The 19131-nt window shown below is 31.7% G+C and overlaps 2 pseudogenes; both read left to right on the plus strand.

Moving 5' to 3' along the window:
- Positions 1 to 2071: 2071 nt before the first annotated feature.
- On the plus strand, positions 2072 to 3043 carry LOC149894719 (uncharacterized; annotated as a pseudogene).
- A 12307-nt stretch (positions 3044 to 15350) lies between these two features.
- On the plus strand, positions 15351 to 16293 carry LOC149894720 (uncharacterized; annotated as a pseudogene).
- Positions 16294 to 19131: the final 2838 nt, after the last annotated feature.

Here is a 19131-nt window from a genome sequence, read left to right on the forward strand (position 1 = left end):
ATTGTATTGCAATTCATCTTTATAAAACAATAACAATATCTGAAAAAAAAATGTATTGTAATGACCCACTACAATAACAATAAATATTGTATTGTAATTCGTCTTTGTCATACTATAACAATATATTGTTATTGTAATAAAAAAAATTATTTTATTGTCAAAACTTAATAAATGTTTTAATAGTCTAGTTGCCGAATATATACCCTTGTAACCTGGAAATAGGGTACAACTAATATTTAATGATTGATTCTATTTTACTGAAACATAATGGGAGGGGGAAGGGGTGCCAGAATGGTACATTGGGCAAATTTAAATATTAAAAATCAACGTTAACGGGATCAAAAAAAAGGAAATCATCATTTTTCTGCAAATGAAAGGGATTCGGCAGACCTAAGACAGCGATTCAACATAAAATACGTCCTGAGATAGGTAAAATAGATAATAAAAATGAAGTGAATAGTTTTCTTTAAGTTTAAAAATTACAGAATATTTTACAATAATAGGCCGGGTGAATAAAAATGAGCAATTGCTTTTACTCAGTAATTGCTCAATTTTACGTGAATAAAAACTTAAGAAAAGTTGTTGAAGCTTTTATTCACGTAAAGATGACCAATTACTGAGTAAAAGCAATTGCTCATTTTTATTCACCCGGCCCAATAAACTACAGAATGCTCATCAAATTGCCCACAAATGCAAAGTCCAGTTACTTTCGCGTTCGGCGCGTATAAATATTTCCAGTGGATACAGAACGTAAAAAAGACACTTTTTAAATTCTTTTGAACGATTTGGACGTCTTTTCAACGTTCAAAAGACATCTTCTTTAGGTCCCGTGCCTACTGGGATAACACAATGAAAACTGGCTTTATTAAACAGTCGATGCAATGTTTTGATGCTCTACTATTACTTGCTGTTTTTTTTCAGATGAATATTTAAAGAATCAAAATCACTTATGTCTTTAGAGAACAAAAGTGAAATTAGTTCTTCCACGATCATACGTAATACTCTAATACTGTGTGGAAACGTCTTTCCAGCCAACATAGCTCCAACACCTGCAATCGCAATTTTCAATACACCTTCCAGAACATGACATTAATGTACAAACACAATCAACAATTGCTGGATGTTTTTCAACTGTTTTAGCTAAGTAGCTAAAACAGTTGAAAAGCTAGTGCTAGCTTTTCCTGAAGAACTGAGAACCACCATAGCACTACCAACGTAGTCAAAAAGATCAAAAATTAAATTTCTGCGGCTTTTTGTCTGCAAACAAAATAAATTAAAAACTACACTCTTTTTATTTGGTACGGATTAATTATCAAAAGAACATTTGCGAACGTATGCCTTACGTAATAATACCAATAAAATACCACAATGAGCGGAAACTAAAAACCTTATTGCTACGAAATTATCCTGAATTAGCAATTTAAAATTCGGGAAATTTCTAATAAAACTATTTATAAGTAAAGTCTTGTATTGTAAAAAGAGTATACCAAAACTTATATAGAATTTCATTAATTATATTAGTTGTAATTTATATAATATATTATTAACTAAAATCTTCTTAAATATTTTGTGGTTCATTCTCGGGTACAACCGATTTTACCCTATTCAAAAAATATTTTATGTTGAATTGCTATCTACTTAGTATTTACACAATAAACGTTTAATTAACTAAAGTTTTAAACTTTGATAAGTCTAAAATTGTATTTTAACTTTAATTTTAGACTGCCTAATTCTTTCCAGCCGACTAGTACAAATTAGGTTTTTTATTGTTTTATAGTCATGGTTTTTTATTACGTAATAAATAATTCTTCCGCGGAAGAATTGACACAGTCCGTGTCCAGACAATGTTAAAGCGTGTCAATATAAAAGCGTGACAAGTTAAACTTTCTGAGTTGCCTAAGTCAAAAGAAAATTTCAATTTTTGAAAGATTCTTAATCAAATGCAGTAAAAAGGTTAGTTTTATGATTGCAGGTCAAATGGAGGCCACTGCTGCGCACTTGAAACCAAAAAAATTTGTTTAAAGGACCACTCCATAAAATTCAAAGCTTTGTCAAGACACGCTGGAATAGTATGTTTTTTTGCTTGAAGTCAATTTTAGATGCGAAGCCTATTCTTTTGTACATACAAAGAAAAGGAAAGAAAAATGAATTCCCTGTCAAGCAGAATATCTGGTGGAGAGAAATTCCTGATGAATCCATTTTTGAAATCTGGCAGAAAGTTTTGCCCTTGATGAAAAGGCTTAAAGGCGCAATCAACACCTTGTCTGTTGAAGACAAGCCATCAATTCATGAAGTCATTCCCGTAGTGTTCAACTTGCACAAAATCTTCTCTGACAGCATGACAGAAGAAAACACAGAAGATGTGAAGAACTACTGTGCAGCTGTTTTGTCTAAGCTTGAAGAAAAGTTTAAGAATCATGGCTGCGATGAGAAAGCTTTTGCTGAAGCCAACTTTTTAGATTCACGTTACCGTGGTGTGGTTCTACGTCAATTCTCCCTGGCATTATTCGAAAAGGTCAAACGAGAAATTATCAATGAACATTCTTCCTACGAAGAATGGACCTCTGAAACACGCCCAGAGGTTTTTTAGGAGTTTTCCCGTAAAAACGATCCCCTTTATGAAGCCTGCAGAGATGAAGAAAAAGCAACAGACCCAATAGTTGGAGCTGAAGAGAAACCTCTTATTTTAATGGAGTGGGAAGCTTTTTTAAAAGTCAAAGTGCCAAAAGATACTGATGTCTTTTGCTGGTGGAAACAAAATGAATTTCAATTTCCAATTTTGTCTACAGCTGCTCGTGCTGTGCTCTCCGTCCTAGCATCTTCTGCAGCATCAGAACAAGTTTTCTCAGAGGCATAAAATATTGTAACTCTACTACGAAGTCGTTTGGACCCAACTAATGTGCCTCGTCTGGTGTATATACATCACAACAGCAGCAAAGTCATAATTCAGTGGGATTTACAACTTGAATCAGGTAAATGCAGTTTGTTAGAGGGTTTGTTGGTTGCTGTAACAAATTTATCTTTTTTAATTCTTTCAACTTGATTTTTGATTTTACTTTAATTTGAAAAATTTAAATTAAAAAAATTTAATTAAAAATAAATAAATTATAAAACTGTCAAAATGCAAACTTTTAATTTAACTGACTAAAACTGTTAGGAAATATCATATTTTGATACAAAGTATCAAGAAGAGTAAAAATGCTGAAATAATGTTATTCAGGTCAACTTGAAGGTCCATCTAAGTCTGATCATGAACAGTTCCATGTCTGCTGCCTCCTCGAGCAGAACCTCAACTTCAGTTAAGCGCAATGCATCTCATAGCCAATTTGAAGAAATTGATTCAGAAGATGATGAAGATCAACTTAATCAGGTCTCCAGTGGTTCAAGTCAGAGTTTTGATGATAATGATGATTACACATCACCAGGGTTGGACTGGCTTGAAAAAACGGCCCGGGAAATTTGGTCACGGCAGCCCACTTCATTGTATGTTGCATATATTTAATATATATATATATACATATATAAATATTGGTTTATAATATATATATAAACAATAACGTGCCTAAAAAAAAATGGCCGTCACAATCTCCGGACCTGAACCCAATCGAACATCTTTGGGAACATATTAAGAGAAAAATTAGTGTTCGCAAACCATTTAATCAGCACGATTTGTTTGAGTTGATTAAGCGCACTTGGGAGGAAATACCAATTGATATTTTAATTAATTTGGTTGATTCAATGCCACGTAGATGTAATGCTGTCGTTGCGGCAAAAGGTTTTCCAACGAATTACTAGGATTATGCACAGATTATATACATTATGTAACAGAATATAACACTATGTAACATTATATCTATTATTTAACAGAAATCTTCATAAAAAATGCTGAAAGTTTATCCTTTGTTGAGAAAGTTTAATTTTTAAACGACATATTTAGTTTGTCCAATTACTTTTGAGCCAATCATTTTCATTCTTTTAGCAAAATTTTGAGTAATTACTCCCAAATTAGGAGTTGTGTTTTCTTTTTCATAATTGTAGTATAATTTGACATGCAATTGGTTTATAATATATATATATATATATATATATATATATATATATATATATATATATATATATATATATATATATATATATATATATATATATATATATATGGGCGCTGAGAGCCTTCACGCCGCCCATACCAGCGACTATGATTAATGCCCTTATTTTTCTAAATTTACCTATATTATATTAGTAAAGGACTTTTTATTTTTAGGCGCGTTATTGTTTTTTATTATTTAAAAAAATTTAAAAAAAAAATTAAACTTCCAAGCCTAAATAAAAATAAATATTTCTAAAACACTGCTGTAAGTTGGAGTCTAAAAATAGTAGACATAATTGCTACTCAATATTGACTAGTATAGTAACTTTTTCATTGTTTGACTAGTCGATCCCAAGACATCAATTATTGCATCGTTATTAATTCTCGGAAGAAGGTCTTTTTTACAAGACATCAGCATGAATGACTGTAAACTTGACTGGCTCATCAAATTTCTTAATCTGTTCAAAATATATTTCAATTTCGAAAATGAGCTTTCACAAGCAACTTGTGACGAGGATAATTTCAGCACAAATTTGTAAGCCAGAAACAAATTTGAATACGCAAGACTATGCAAGTTAAACTTCTGGAGGACAAAGTAACAACAAACAATACATTTTTTGCAAGATTTGTATTTATTTATGTGGCTGTCACTGTTTTCAACTTCTGGGATTGTAAAGACAGTTTCAGATTCTTCGGATTTTTATTGTTGCATGTTGTCCGAGACAGAGTCAGATTCCGTGCTAAATATCAAATTATATTCATCTTCAAGAGTTATTTCGAAATTTTCCCATTTCCTTGCAAAGTCCGATAACTCCGTTTGAAGCTGATCTTTCGTTACACTAGCATCAAACTTTCTGAGAAACCCACTCAGATGCTGCAATGCGCCACTAGCCACTTTTTTCAAAATTTCTACAAAACTTCTTGGATCTAAACAAGATTAATCAGCATATAGACTGCTATGCTCTGAGAATCTCTGTTTTAAACTACTGATTACTTGATCCATTACCATGTTGTGAACACTGATTATTTGGAAAATAAAATGTAGCCTAACTAAAAATATAATATAATTTTTTATGCCAACCGGCCCACCGGGAATCTCCCGGTATCCCGGCGGCCCAGCCCAAGCCTGCACATCACCCTGAATTCAAACAAAGGCAAAAACATCTAATAGTCTTATTCTTATACCAAAATCTTATAAACACAACTCATTCCAGTATAACTTTTAGCAATTAAAATCTTTGTAAGAAAAAGTATGAGATATTTGGAAAAATAATGAATATGAAGATATTGTTAAAAATAGTACGGTTAACATTTTGTTTTATTTTCAGGCCTTAAACGCATCAAGAAAAATCTCCTTTTGGCTCTTCGTTTCGTCATCATTAATTTTTTTGTTGGTTCTTCAATATTTCAAGACATTAACATTTATATTTAAGAAGAATATTATGTTTAACTGTTTGTGTTACTAAAGTTAATTTTCGTATATATTTTAAGTTCCTTTGCAGTATTAAAATCAAGAGGAAAAAATAAAAGGGCTGAATAAAATAATTTATGAAAGTTATTTTTCATAATAGTAAGGCTATCATCAGACAGGCAATATTTTGCGGCCATTTAGAGCATAGAAATACATAACAAGATAGGCGATGCGAAATCTAAATATGTAAAAAATAAAATTTGCAATATGTTGCAAATCCGTAAATAAATAAAGAATAGCAAAAATAATAGTAAGTTCGTCAGAGATGAATATAAATACGTTAAAATACGTCAACTTTTCTACTATAATGTAAAGTAATACACTACAATAGTTATTGTAATTGTTTTCATCAAAACAATACAATAGTTATTGTAATTTTATTTCATTAAAACAATACAATACAATAGTTCTCGAATTTTGTTGTATTGTTAGAAAAAAAACAATACAATACTTATTGTAATTGTTTTTCATCACAGCAATACAATACAATAGTTCTTGAATTTTGTTGTATTGTTAGAAAAAAAACAATACAATACTTATTGTAATTGTTTTTCATCACAGCAATACAATACCAAAATAAATTTTTTTTATTGTTTCTGTAATATTGCAATACAATATTATTGTATTGTAATGTGTAATTGTATTTAATTTTTACAATTACAATTACAATAGTCCTAACCCTACGCCAGAGCATTTTATATTTTTTTTGCATACATTGCATATAGCTGAATCGCCAGCTTTCGTACGTAGAAAATGATTCCACAATTGATTTTGTCCGGATCCAGTAGACATCATAGATAAGGCAATTTTTTAAAAAAAAATTCAATATGTAAATTTTGGAACACAATACAAATATATTCTATAATATAATTTTAAAGACTTTTTGTGAAATACTTACTCAACACAATAAAAATATTCGCTTTATTTTCAGTTATGTTTTGTGTTTATTTTCAATTTTTTTTTATGATACTTAATAATTTTATCATCCAGTGCAAAAAACCAAATAATTAAAAAAAAAACTTACTAACGCACTATTTAAATTAATTAAAATGTCACCTGTAACTGTAACCAGATGGGACGCGAGCACAAAATAAACTGAATGTAATTATACATAAACTACATAAACAAATCCTAATTGTATGTAAATATTTTTCTTTCTCTATTAAAAAACTAAAATTTAAGAAAAATCAATCAAGTAGGCTGTATTTTTTTTTTAAGAAACGCATATTGTAATATTGTAACAAAAACAAAGTTCTTTTCCATTATAAAGTTCTTAATTTTTTGCGATTTCAACTGTTTTTTTATATCTAAAAAAGTTAGCTTTTTTGTAGAATTTTTCTTTTTAGTTAGAAAAAAATACTACTAATAATTTATTCAGAATTTCCATAAAATTTTACCGAATTACCGGTAAATTATTTGAAATTACCGGTAAATTTAAACATAATTTTTAACCAATTTACCGGTAAACCGGTAAACCGGTTAAAAATTAAGTTTAAGTTTAACCGGTTTACCGGTAAACCGGTTAAATTTAAACATAATTTTTAGCAGCGCGCTGCTAAAAATTATGTTTGACCTCAGCCTCGCTTTCCAATTTGTTTACGCTGCAGCGTAAACAAATTGGAAAGCGATGCTGAGGTCAAATCAACAAAAATACTTGGGATTCCTTTGAACAAAGAAACGGATCAACTATCGATTGACTTTACTGCATGCATCACTATCGGAAATAAAGAAGTGATAACAAAAAGGACAATGCTATCCGCTATCAACAGTGTCTTTGACGTATTGGGATTTAGTGCACCTGTATTAATCACTGGAAAAATACTATACAGTCGACTATGCTTATTAAAACTCGGATGGGATCAACAAATTCCAAATGAACTTTCAGAAGAATGGTAAACCTGGATCAAGGAAATTAGAATTAAAATAACTATTTCAATTCCGCTGAGCGTTTTGTCTGAAAGAATCATTGAAGTGGAGCTCCATGGGTTTTCAGACGAAAATAAATCAGCAATATGGGCATGCGTCTACATTGCAGTGTGTTTAACTACCTTTTACAATAAGCAGTTAAGTACGAATAAAAATGACAGCTCTTGATCAAGAAGTAAATATAATATATATAACAAAATTAATTACAAAGATCGCATGCTTTCGCTTCCCTATAATACAAGAAGCTTTTGCAAGAAAAGCATTCTTCAAAAACAAAAAGCCATCACAAATAGTTCGTTGCATTAACAAGTAATGCAACACAGTGAGTCACCAATATTCAAAAACAAGCAATTTACTTGTAGCAAAAGCACAGATTGCACCAGTATTCCTAGATTGGAGCTGGTAGCGGCTCATACCTTGAACAAGTTAATGAATCATGTTAAGAAGACGTTAAACAAGTATTATGTTATTGAAGTATATCATCGGGTTGACAGTACTGCGGTACTTTAGTGGTTTAAAGAAAGGGGCAGTTGGTCGCAGTTTGTCAGGAACCGAGTTCAACAGATCTTGTTGAATGGAGAAGTAAAATGGTTTTATTTTCAAACAAAAGAAAACCCAAGTGATCTTGGAACAAGAGGAGTGAGTCCTGATAAATTATCTAGTTTGTGGCTCATTGGACCTTCATAGTTAAACACAAGGAAAATTGATCGATCCAACCAGAAATAATCGAAGCGCCGAATGCATCAAGTGAAACTATTAGTGTGAAAGAGAACGTCGGTATGGCAACAGAAGAAATAAAGGGACATCATATATTTAAAGAAATGTTGAGTAAACACAATCATTGGAAGATCATAAGAATATCATCCTTCATATAAAGGTTTATTTACAATTGTCGGAATAAAGAAAAAATAACAGGACCACTGGAAGCAGAAAAGATGATAGAGGCGGAGTTGATGAATCTTAAGTTTCTACAAGAAGCTGTTGCAATAAAGTCCGATGTGGAACTTAAACAGAATGAAAAACAGCTTTGGAGATGTCACGGAAAAGTCTCTGGGTATAATCCAATATTTGTACCTAAAGGTTTTCAACTAACTCTAAGAATCACGCAAAAACGTTACACGGGGGAGTAGAAGATACCATGAGTAGCATAAGAGAAAGGTTTTGGATACCAAATTTGAGAGTTGCCGTAAAAAAGGTTATTCGTGAATGCAATCTATGTAAAAGATATGGAGTGACATCGCTCTTACCGCCAAAGAGAAGCAACGTAAAACTTCCAGGTGTCGGAAGTATGGTGCTCATTAAAGACGATGTGAAGGACAAGGCACTTCTCAACATCGGTCAAATTGAAAAAGGAAAGATGGAGTTATTCGTGGCTTTAAAATACGACTTGGAAATGGATATGTAATTGAAAGACCAATTCAATTGGTGTGTGACTTGGAAATGAGTTGTGGGGCAGAAAGCAAAATCGAATCGGACGAGAATTTGGAAACCGGAGCCGAAGAGGATACCTTGAAAAGAGAAACGAGGCTAGCGAAATTGGATGCAAGACAAAAGATTAAATACATCATGGAAGACGAGATGGAAGATAACTGATTAAAACCGAAGTCTCACCTTTAATCGGGGGACGGTGTCGTGAATAAAGTTTTCAGGATGTAATTAGCGTGTACGAAGGTGTTAATGTTGTAGGTGCTTATGTGTGTAGGTGTTAATGTTTATAGGTGCTAATGTATGTACAGTTGTGGACAAAATAGTAGTAGTGGCTAGTAAAACAATGATTTTTGATAATAATTTTATGTAAATTTAAGTATAAATTAATAAATTTAGGCATAACAGTAATACAAACACTGAATAATGAAATGGGAGTAAAAATGTTGGTGATACTGTTCAAATTACTTTAGGGAAGTCCCGAATTTTATATACGAACATATCTAGATTTGTAGGTTAAAATAGCATATCTGTTGTTTCCTATCAATTTATTTATATAAGCTTTTTGTTTATTTGGTTTTAGTAAGATTAATTAAAGGTAAGATTAATTTTAGTGTTAATTTAATGAAATATGTAAAATAATCGTATTTAATAATCGTAATTTATTTTGTAAATAGAAATTATGGGTCGTGCAAAGCATTGTTGTGCAGAAAAGAGACAAATAATTATTAAATTAAAACAAGAAGGGAAAATATACAAATTTATTCAAGAGACATTAAGTTGTTCTCCAATGAAGATTAGAAATGCTCTAAAATGGAAAAATGTAGGCGAAACAAGGGGCCGAAAACAAAAAATGACTGAACATGAAGACAGATTGATAAAATGTGCTGCTGTTGCCGTTCCTTTTGTAACTTCCCGCCATATTAAAGAAGATTTAAATTTAAGCGTTTCTTCGAGAACAGTACGTAGGCGGTTACTACAAAGTTTGTTAGTCACCGGAAGCCCAAGAAAAGTTCCCCTTTTAAAAAAAAGGCATGTGGTAGCAAGATTACATTTTGCAAAAACGCATGCAGATTGGCCTGTTTCAAAATGGCGTAATATTTTGTGGTCTGTTGAAAGCAAAATTGTTTTATTTGGGTCAAGTGGACGCAGGATGTATGTAAGGAGGCCACCTAACTCTGCATACAAACCGCAAAACACCATAAAAACTGTAAAACATGGCGGAGCAAAAATAAATATTTACGGTTATTTTCCTAATTATTGCGTAGGGCTAATCTATAAGATTGATGGTATTATGGACCAAGACATATACCTTCAAATGTTAAAAAATACCATGTTGCCCTATGCAGAAGAAGATATGCCCCTAAGATGGGTTTATATGCAGGACAACGATCCAAAGCATAGCAGTCGTAGAGTAGAAAGTTGGTTCATTGAGAATAGGGTTGCAGTTATGGATTGGCCTGCACAGTCATCGAAAACCTTTGGACGGATGTAAAAGAGGCAGTTTATAGTCAAAAACCAAAAAATCAGCAGGAGTTATGGCAAGTTGTCCAGAATGCTTGGAACAACATTCCTTTAGAATGTTGTCAAAATTTGGTTAACTCAATGCCGAATAGATGCAAAGCTGTGATAAAAAACCGGGGGTATGCAATTAAATATTAATTTTTTACTATTAATCAATTAAATTTATATCATTTTTTTGTTAATAAAATAAATTATTTGCAATATAACATTAAATAAATTAATACTACTATTATTATGCCCAATCCGCTTTTTATACTTATATAATTATTATAAATAAAAGCAAAAATTTAAAATTTTCTACTAATTAGTTTATCATCTCGTACCTATTTAATTAATAATCCAGTATTACAATTTCATTTTCAGTAACTGTTTAAAGAAAAGAATATTAATTCGTTAATTTTAATCGCACTACTAATATTATTTTGTCCATAACTGTAGGAAGTCTAAATAATTCCCCACAAAAGATTTTTTTTGAATTTTCTGTAAAACATTTGACTTTTTTTAAAAGATGTACTTCTTGCAGAGACTAAAAATAGAGCATGATGTTTAAAAGTTAGTCTTAAGATTTTCTTGAAGCCATTGATATTCTTTTTCTATAAATGAATCAAAACTTTTACCATATTGTTTTAGTTTTTTCTTCACTTTTGACATAAATGTAGCTAAAGTAGCCTTTACTTTATTTATGTTCTCATTTCATGCTTCCATAATCGTAATTTATCTACTTCTAATTCACGTATATTCAGGATAAGATCAAATCTTTTTGTTGTTATTGTTTTTAAGAATCGCAAAAAGTTGATAGAACCACTAATTAACATTTATTAGTACTTTATATAATTTTTAACTTTACCCTGTTAAACATTTTATGTTACTATTTTTTTGACAATTATTTCATTAGGTTTCCTATAATGTTTAAGTAAATAATTTTACTTGTATATTACAGGAAATACTGAAATTGCTAAATAAAGATATTTCAAATATGTACCCACCCAACATAAGACGACTTTAAGACGTCTGTAACTTATCTTTAACTCGTCTAGACGTCTGCAACTAATTACAGACGTGTTTAGACGGCTTTTGCACACATCATTAAGACGTTTTCCAACAACTAGTTCAAAACGTCCTTAAAACATCTTAACAAGACGTCTTTCGGAAAAACCATTTTAAGACGTCCTTAAGACATCTTAACAAGAAGTTTTTGGGAATAACCAGTTTACTATGTCTTTAATCATGGAAATATAAGAGATGGACGAGCAACATTATTGTTGCTCGTCCATCTCTTATACTTCAGGCATTGAGTTAATCAAGTTTTGCAAACCATGCTAGTTGCGCATTCTTAAAAATTTATTGTTTTAAACAATAGAAATTCAATTCTCTTAAAGTCTGTCGGATTTGTCGAAAATTTTTTTTGGCTCGCCTAACTAGAAACATCAACTTCGTTTTACTTAATAAAGATAACAAAAATAGAACCAAACTTTAAGCTTAACTTATATAGATAGACATTGTTAATACTTTAAGAAATAACGTGGATGATGAAAAGAAATTGAAGTCATTTACTTGACCACTTTAGTACATGTACAACTTAAGATATAACAAATTACACAAAGTATCAACTAGTTTTGTAGATACCTGGAGCACAATCGATCCATGTTTAGCGAACTACTCCATCTACAATAATGCTGTGGTTTTCAAGTTTACAAATATTATAGAATTTTCTATTCAGGCTTGCTCCATCAGACGCTATACCTCTTACTTTAAGTCTAATGGATTCTAATATCGTTATATATGTGTATATATATATATATATATATATATATATATATATATATATATATATATATATATATGACGCTGTTTAACTTTCGCCCCCCCCCCTATTTTATTAGAGATTATTAAAGATCATCGTTTAAAAATAAGAAAACGCATTAGAAACAACACTTTTAGACCAACTCTAAACTCAACCTGAAAAATTTTAAAAATCATACAAAAACGCTGATATTCGTCATTTTTTCAACGCGATGACGATTTAAAAAAACAACTTAAATGTTAGTCATAGACCTGGGGTCACTACTATAAAACTCATTTCGATCGGATTTAAAGAAATTGTAAATTCGATGAATTTCTCCTGATTCGATATAATTGGCGTAAACCCGATAATCCCAAATTGCCTCAACTAAAAACAATTTTTTTCGAATCGCAAAAACTTTCCGACGAAAATATTAGCGGATTCATGAAAAACGAAAAGATATTGATCCAGTTAATCCATTGTTTTTTTATATATTTTTTCCTTTAAATTATGGAAAGTTAAGCAAACTTTCAACTAAATACCACAAGAAAAACAAATTTCAAAACAGAAATTTAAGTAAACCCAATATCCTTATCTTAAATATAAATTATAGCTATTTCCAATTATGAATCTTTCTGTGCAACTAGCTAGCACAGCCCTACGTTATATGTTTTAGGGGTTTTAAGACGTTCTTTATTAATTTACAAGGCCAGCCAATCAATGTTTTATTAACCGATTAACACCATTAAATAATTATAAGTAATTTTTTCACTATAATTTTCCAATATTATAGACATACCACAAAGGCAATAATTATGTCATAGAACTTTCAATAAAAAAAAACATTTTTTCTAAGGCATAAAAAAGACTGGTACAAAGCAACAATTAAACAGTAATTTTAAAGTAGTGAAATTATTATGTCATGTTAAATAATTTTCATCACATATCTAAGTTATCCTTTATTGTTATTGTTGCCTGTCTGTATTGACCCTATACATAATACCATTTCCAAACTTAGTATATTATATTCAATGTATTTTTAATATTTCTTATCCAAGGGGACAGAAAAAAGATGCCTAAGCACTTCGATTTTTATTGAGTTTGTCACGAAAAATTCTTTTTGCAGACTGGATTAGACAATACAAAGATGTTTTTATGGGAAAATTTGGTGGCAAATTCTCAGATGGCTCAAAAACAGCAAAGGTTACCAATCTTGAAAAAACCCAGGCATGGAGGCTATCTATTTTGAAGCAGTTGCAAATGGATTCCCCATTTCAAAGATCTTCTACCTAAGAAGTGCATTATTTTCTTACATTTCCAAAAGTATTCTAAACCTAGTTTAAAAATTAGATTACCAAACTTTATTCAGATTAGATGTTAGCTTGATTTGTCAGAAGCAGGTTCCATTTTGACCAGAAAAAATGAATTGGTTCTAAAATGTTCTAAAATAACAATAAATATCTTTAAAGAGCATCAGAAAATGTCCTAAATATCGTTCTTGCAAATTAAAAGAACAACTCAATTCTATTTATTTAAATTTTTAGCAGAAATTAAAATAATAATCAAGCTTGCTCTGACCAATTTAACTTTTATTTGTTGTCTCCTAAAAGGCTTAATTCTCTTTTTAATCATTAAGTGTAAGGTAAACAGTAAAGGTAGACAGTAAAAAATGGAGAAATGTGGAACTTATTAAACTAATTTTGTAAATGAGAAATGTTAGAGATTGAGTTTGATTTCTGTTTTTGTTTTCAAAGCAAGAAACTGTTAAAAAAAAAAAAAAAGCTAGCTCAAATTATCGGGTTTACGATATCCTCTACTCAAAGATCGCGTAAATTGTTATCGAGTTTCCTCTAATTTGAACAAAAAAAAATCAGATCACAATTTTTTTTTTTTTAATATATTTGAAAAATGCAAAGTTAAAAGATTATCATAATAATGTTGTTATAAAACATATCAGTATAAAAGATTATAAAAATAAATATAGGATTTTATTTAGATTACAAAGTCTCATTTTTACTGAATAGAAATCTCTCATTTTTCAGATTTCTTTGAAAATAATAAAATTTTTAAATTCTTTTACCCATAAATTGTAAAATATAAGTTTTATGAAAAAACTGTTTTTGCTTTTTAAATAAATAATCATCGCAATTTATTTTTAAAAAAAGGGCAAAATATTTACAAAAAAAATTGTGATGGGTTTATTGCCATTTTTTGTTGTTATGAGTTTTTGTTGTTTTGAGTTCTGTGCGCTGCGTGATAACCTTTTGAGCAGCTTTGTAGGGGAGAACGGGTTGAGATGGGACATGGGGTGAGATGGGACTTGGCAATATCTCAGTGAAAAATTTAATAAAGCAGAAGTTTTTTATATATGTTATAAGTTTGCAACAGCTTCTTCACATTATTGTGTTTTTCAAGTTTCAGAAGTATTTTTATTTCGGATTATTTGCGAATATGTAAAAATCTAACAACTTTCCTGGATTTTGAAGACATCATTACTATTAAATATTTATGCATTGTTTGCATATATTTTTATGTTTATGGTCTTTAATTATTCACAATTGTTTTATTTAACTACTTAAGAAATATGATTAGCATATGGCTACGAGAGCTATATAAAATAAAGGTTTTCTCACATCTACTAGTGATGGGGTGACTTGGGACAAGAGAATCGGGTGAAATGGGACACTGTTCAATTTTATCATTTTTTTTATTAACTGTACTTTAACTTTTATAATCAATATTTTTGTAAAAAAAAGACAAGTGAACAGAAAATTATGTTTATGTTTATGATAGGATTTCAATGTTTACTTTATAGTAAAGTGTTTTTTATCATAGAAAGTAATAATTATTCTATTGGATTTCTTTGTTACTTTGTCCTAAAGACATCTTTCACAGTAAGTATTGTTTTAATGCCAATCATTTTTGTATTTTAAATTCAGTTTAAATAAAGTTCTTCACTATTAGCCTTATTAAATTTAATCACATTATAAGTTTTATAGGGTTGTGATACTATTTTATTTTCATTAAAATAAATTTAAAATTTATAGCCTAATCTGGATTTTGGTTAATGCAATTAAAAAGAGCATAATTTTTTTTGATAATGGAGTGAGTAATATGAGTAATAATTTTTCAGATGCCAAGAAAGTACAAACGAGTGACAAGTCGGTTAAAGCCTGATGCTCATACAATAAAAGCTGCTGTGATGGCTGTCGAATCTGGCAGTTTATCACTACGAGCAGCTGCACAAGAGTATACAATTTCAAAATCAAGTTTACAGCGGAAAATAAAGGTTAATAAAGAAACTTCTTCCAAAAACTTATACTTTGATGAATAACATAAATACATTTTTAATAAGACACAAGAAGATGAACTTTCAATATATCTTCGTCAAGCATTTAATATGCATTATGGACTTGATGTTAGAGAAACAAAGCAACTTGCATATCAATATGCAATTACAAATGACATTAAAATACCAGAAAACTGGAAAAAGAGTGAAACAGCTGGAACTGAATGGTTTTATTTATTCTTAAATTGTACAAAATTATCTATTTGTACGCCAGAAGCTACCAGCCTCAGTCAAACAACTAGTTTCAATTGCACAAATGTAGATACTTTCTTCAAAAACCTTGACAGTGTGCAGAAGCGCTATAACTTTTCTGCTGATTGCATTTACAATATTGATGAAACAGGTCTGACAACTGTTTATAAGCCAGTGAAAGTGATTGCTGGTAAAGGAGTAAAGCAAGTAGGACAGGTAACTTCTGCTGAAAGGGGAACCCTAGTTACAATGGTGGGTTGCATTAATGCCCTTGGAAATTTTATTCCACCGTTTTTGATATTTTCTCGTGTCCACTTTCGTAGCCATATGTTTAAAGGTGCACCAACAGGTACAAAAGGTGATGCTAATCCTAGTAAATGGATAAATACAGAAATTTTTTGAAATGTTTTGATTATTTTGTGGAGTATGGACATCCTAGCGAGGATCATCCATTAGGGGAGAGCGGGGTTGGTTGTCACGCGGGGTTGGTTGTCACGCGGGGTTGGTTGTCACAATGTTTATTACAGGAAATGTAGATAAGATTTTGAAATTTAAAATAAAAATTTCTTACCGCAATGATCTTCTGGACTGAAAAACTTATCATAATTGATCGGTCTGTTTTTGTGATGTTTACTTTGTTAAATTTTTAAAAATCCTTTGGACTCTGCGATTATCTCTCTGCACTCTGCGATCAACATTTTTGACTTCTTTGAAATTTCTTTGTTCTCTGCGATTATCTTTCTGCACTCTGCGATCAACCTTTTTGCCTCTGACTCTTCCTCTTGCTCGGGTTCTTCCTCTTGCTCGGGTTCTTCCATTTGCCTGGGTTCTTCCTCTTGCTCGGGTTTTTCCTCTTGCTTTGGTTCTTTCCCTTCCTCGGGTTCTTCCTCTTGCTTTGGTTTTTTTAATTTGAAATGTCCATAAGCCAACGTGTGAATTCCATCTTCCAAAACGATTCTTTTGTCGTCGGCGGCGATGAGAGAGACTTTGTTGATTTCTTCAGTGTAAATGTCGTGCAAATGGGATCGAATGACGTTCATTTTGTTTACCTTTTCTTTTTTGGTTTCGAGACATTTTTTGTAATCGTCGTGGGTGATGTATTTTTGCACGACATTTCTTTTGACTTCTTTGTATCTTTTGTGTTCTTTTTCATGGGTTTTGTAAGTGTACAATTTCGACCGCAGACCAACAAACTCTTCAATCTGTTTTCCTCCGGTTTCGTCTTTAAACATCCCAATGACCTTTTTGTTTGCACCAACCTTAAACCCAACGCTTTGAATGGCAGGATGGTTTTTGTCAACATCACTCGTGTCGAATTTGCTTTCCACATCCTCGGCAACGTCTTTGTAAAAATCGTCCGTTTTGATTTCAGAAATCAGCGAGTCCGTGTCCGTCATCAACAACTTTGCTTTGTCGGAATATTTTTTTTTGATGTAGTCGTAGTGGAATTCAAACATCAAAGTCTTGCGCAAACCCAAAATGGACATTCCCAAATAAATTGGTTTGTTGAAAAACAGATTTGTTCTTTTCATGTGAACGGAGATCAAGTTTTCATCGAAAATCGTGTGCCTGGTGTAATTTGGTTTGGCCGACAATTTTATTGCCTTTTTTGTCACCAGCCTCACATCCACTCGCTTTTCAATGTTTTCCATGGTTTTTTCCAAACACCGATTTGTTCATTAGCTTGAAAAAATCCTTCTCATAGTCGTTGGTGGCTTTTGTTTTCAAATTGGTGTTGAGGTCAATGTATGGTTTCATCCAATCCTGTTCCTCAAGTTTGATGCCTCTGTGCACCTTTGAAATTTTCATTCCCAATCGTTCATACAATTTCAGGTTTTCGCCGTGAAGGACGTAATTCTTTTTGTCGTTCAAATTTGGAACGAGTTTGTCCACTTTTTCAGCTTTCATTCTTTCAGGAGCAAGAGAGTAATCGTTGTGTTCGTCGTGAAGATGATCAGGATAGTCCAAATCAACTTCCAAAATGCACGGAATCGATTACCAATTGGAAAGTTCATCTTCAGTCATCCATTTGAATTCGTGAGTGGGAAGAGGTTTGCTCATAGCCAATCCGTACAAGTTGTTGGCGTACAAGTTGTTGGCGTACAAGTATTGAATGAAGGACGACTCTTTGCTCGAATCGAACGAATCTCCCATGTGTTTGTTATTGGAAGTTCCAAGTCGGTTTGAAATCATGCTGATTCCTCCACGGATTCCTTTTTGGGCGATGAGAATCATGTCAGGTTTGCTCAACAATTCCAATTTTATTTTTGTCATTTTCAAGCAAGCGTCCCAAGCCAACCCGGGAGATATGTAATACCAGGCGGGGTCTTGCGCATAATTTTCGTCGCTAATTTCCACGTGGTAGAGTTTGGAGAAAAACGCTTCTTTTGGAGGCAATTGGTTTTCATGAAATTTATTGAATGAGTCAATCCAATTGTAAGGGTACACGCCTTTTTTGCACAACAAATCAAACTTTTTTCCTTCAAAATATTTTGCTAGGTTTTTGAACTGTTCTGGCTTTAAAATTTTAGACAAACTGTCCACACTGGAGGCCATGAATTTAAAACTGTCGATGAATCTTAATTCAATTTTTTTTTCGTTTGGTTTTCCATCTTTTCCAATTTATTCCCCAACTTTGATTTTTTTCGTGAAGCTGATGTACTTTTCCTCATTGGATGGAATGCAGGTTAATTCTCCACCAGAAAATTTCTTGATGAATAGGTGGCTGTCGTAACCTGACAAATTGTGAAAAACAACAGGAACGAATTTTGGAATTTTGTATTTCAAATTGCAATCGTTGTGGGCAGCTCCTCGATATTTTCCAGTAAAATGGCAGTGATTGCGTACTTTGTCATTATCGAGAATTTTTTCTTCGCAAATGTGGCAAACTGTAGCGGATTTGAAATGATTTTTATCCTCTTTTGTCATGAACATATTTTTTTTCCCGGTCTTTGCATAAAGTTCTTTTATTTCTCTTTCCAAACTTTCAACAAAAAATTGGGCAACGTCGTCGTTCTCGCTCGACGATTCGGAAATTAACGGATCACTATCGTAAACGGTTTCGTCAAAACATTTGATGTAATAGGAAAAGGAACTTGGAACGTGCTTTTGAAACTTTTTGGTGTACGACTGGCTAGGGTCTTGTTCGCACGAATCCATCGGTTTGATGAAACTTTCAAAGTCGGCATAAACCACAAATGGGACTCTCATTGACCTTTCTTTGTGTTCAAATTTCATGAACGAATTTTTTTTTGGCAGTTTGATTCGAACTGAGCTATGCTCTCTGCAATAGGTTGAATGTCTTGAAAGATCTTCAACGCTTTTCATCCCTTGCATACAATTTCTGCAAAAATATTTTTTGCCGTTGTGTTTAG

The sequence above is a fragment of the Hydra viridissima genome, unplaced genomic scaffold (assembly GCF_058129835.1).
Source record: "Hydra viridissima isolate aposymbiotic clone 2 unplaced genomic scaffold, HvirCarnegie_v1 scaffold_1, whole genome shotgun sequence".
Lineage (NCBI taxonomy): Eukaryota > Metazoa > Cnidaria > Hydrozoa > Anthoathecata > Hydridae > Hydra > Hydra viridissima.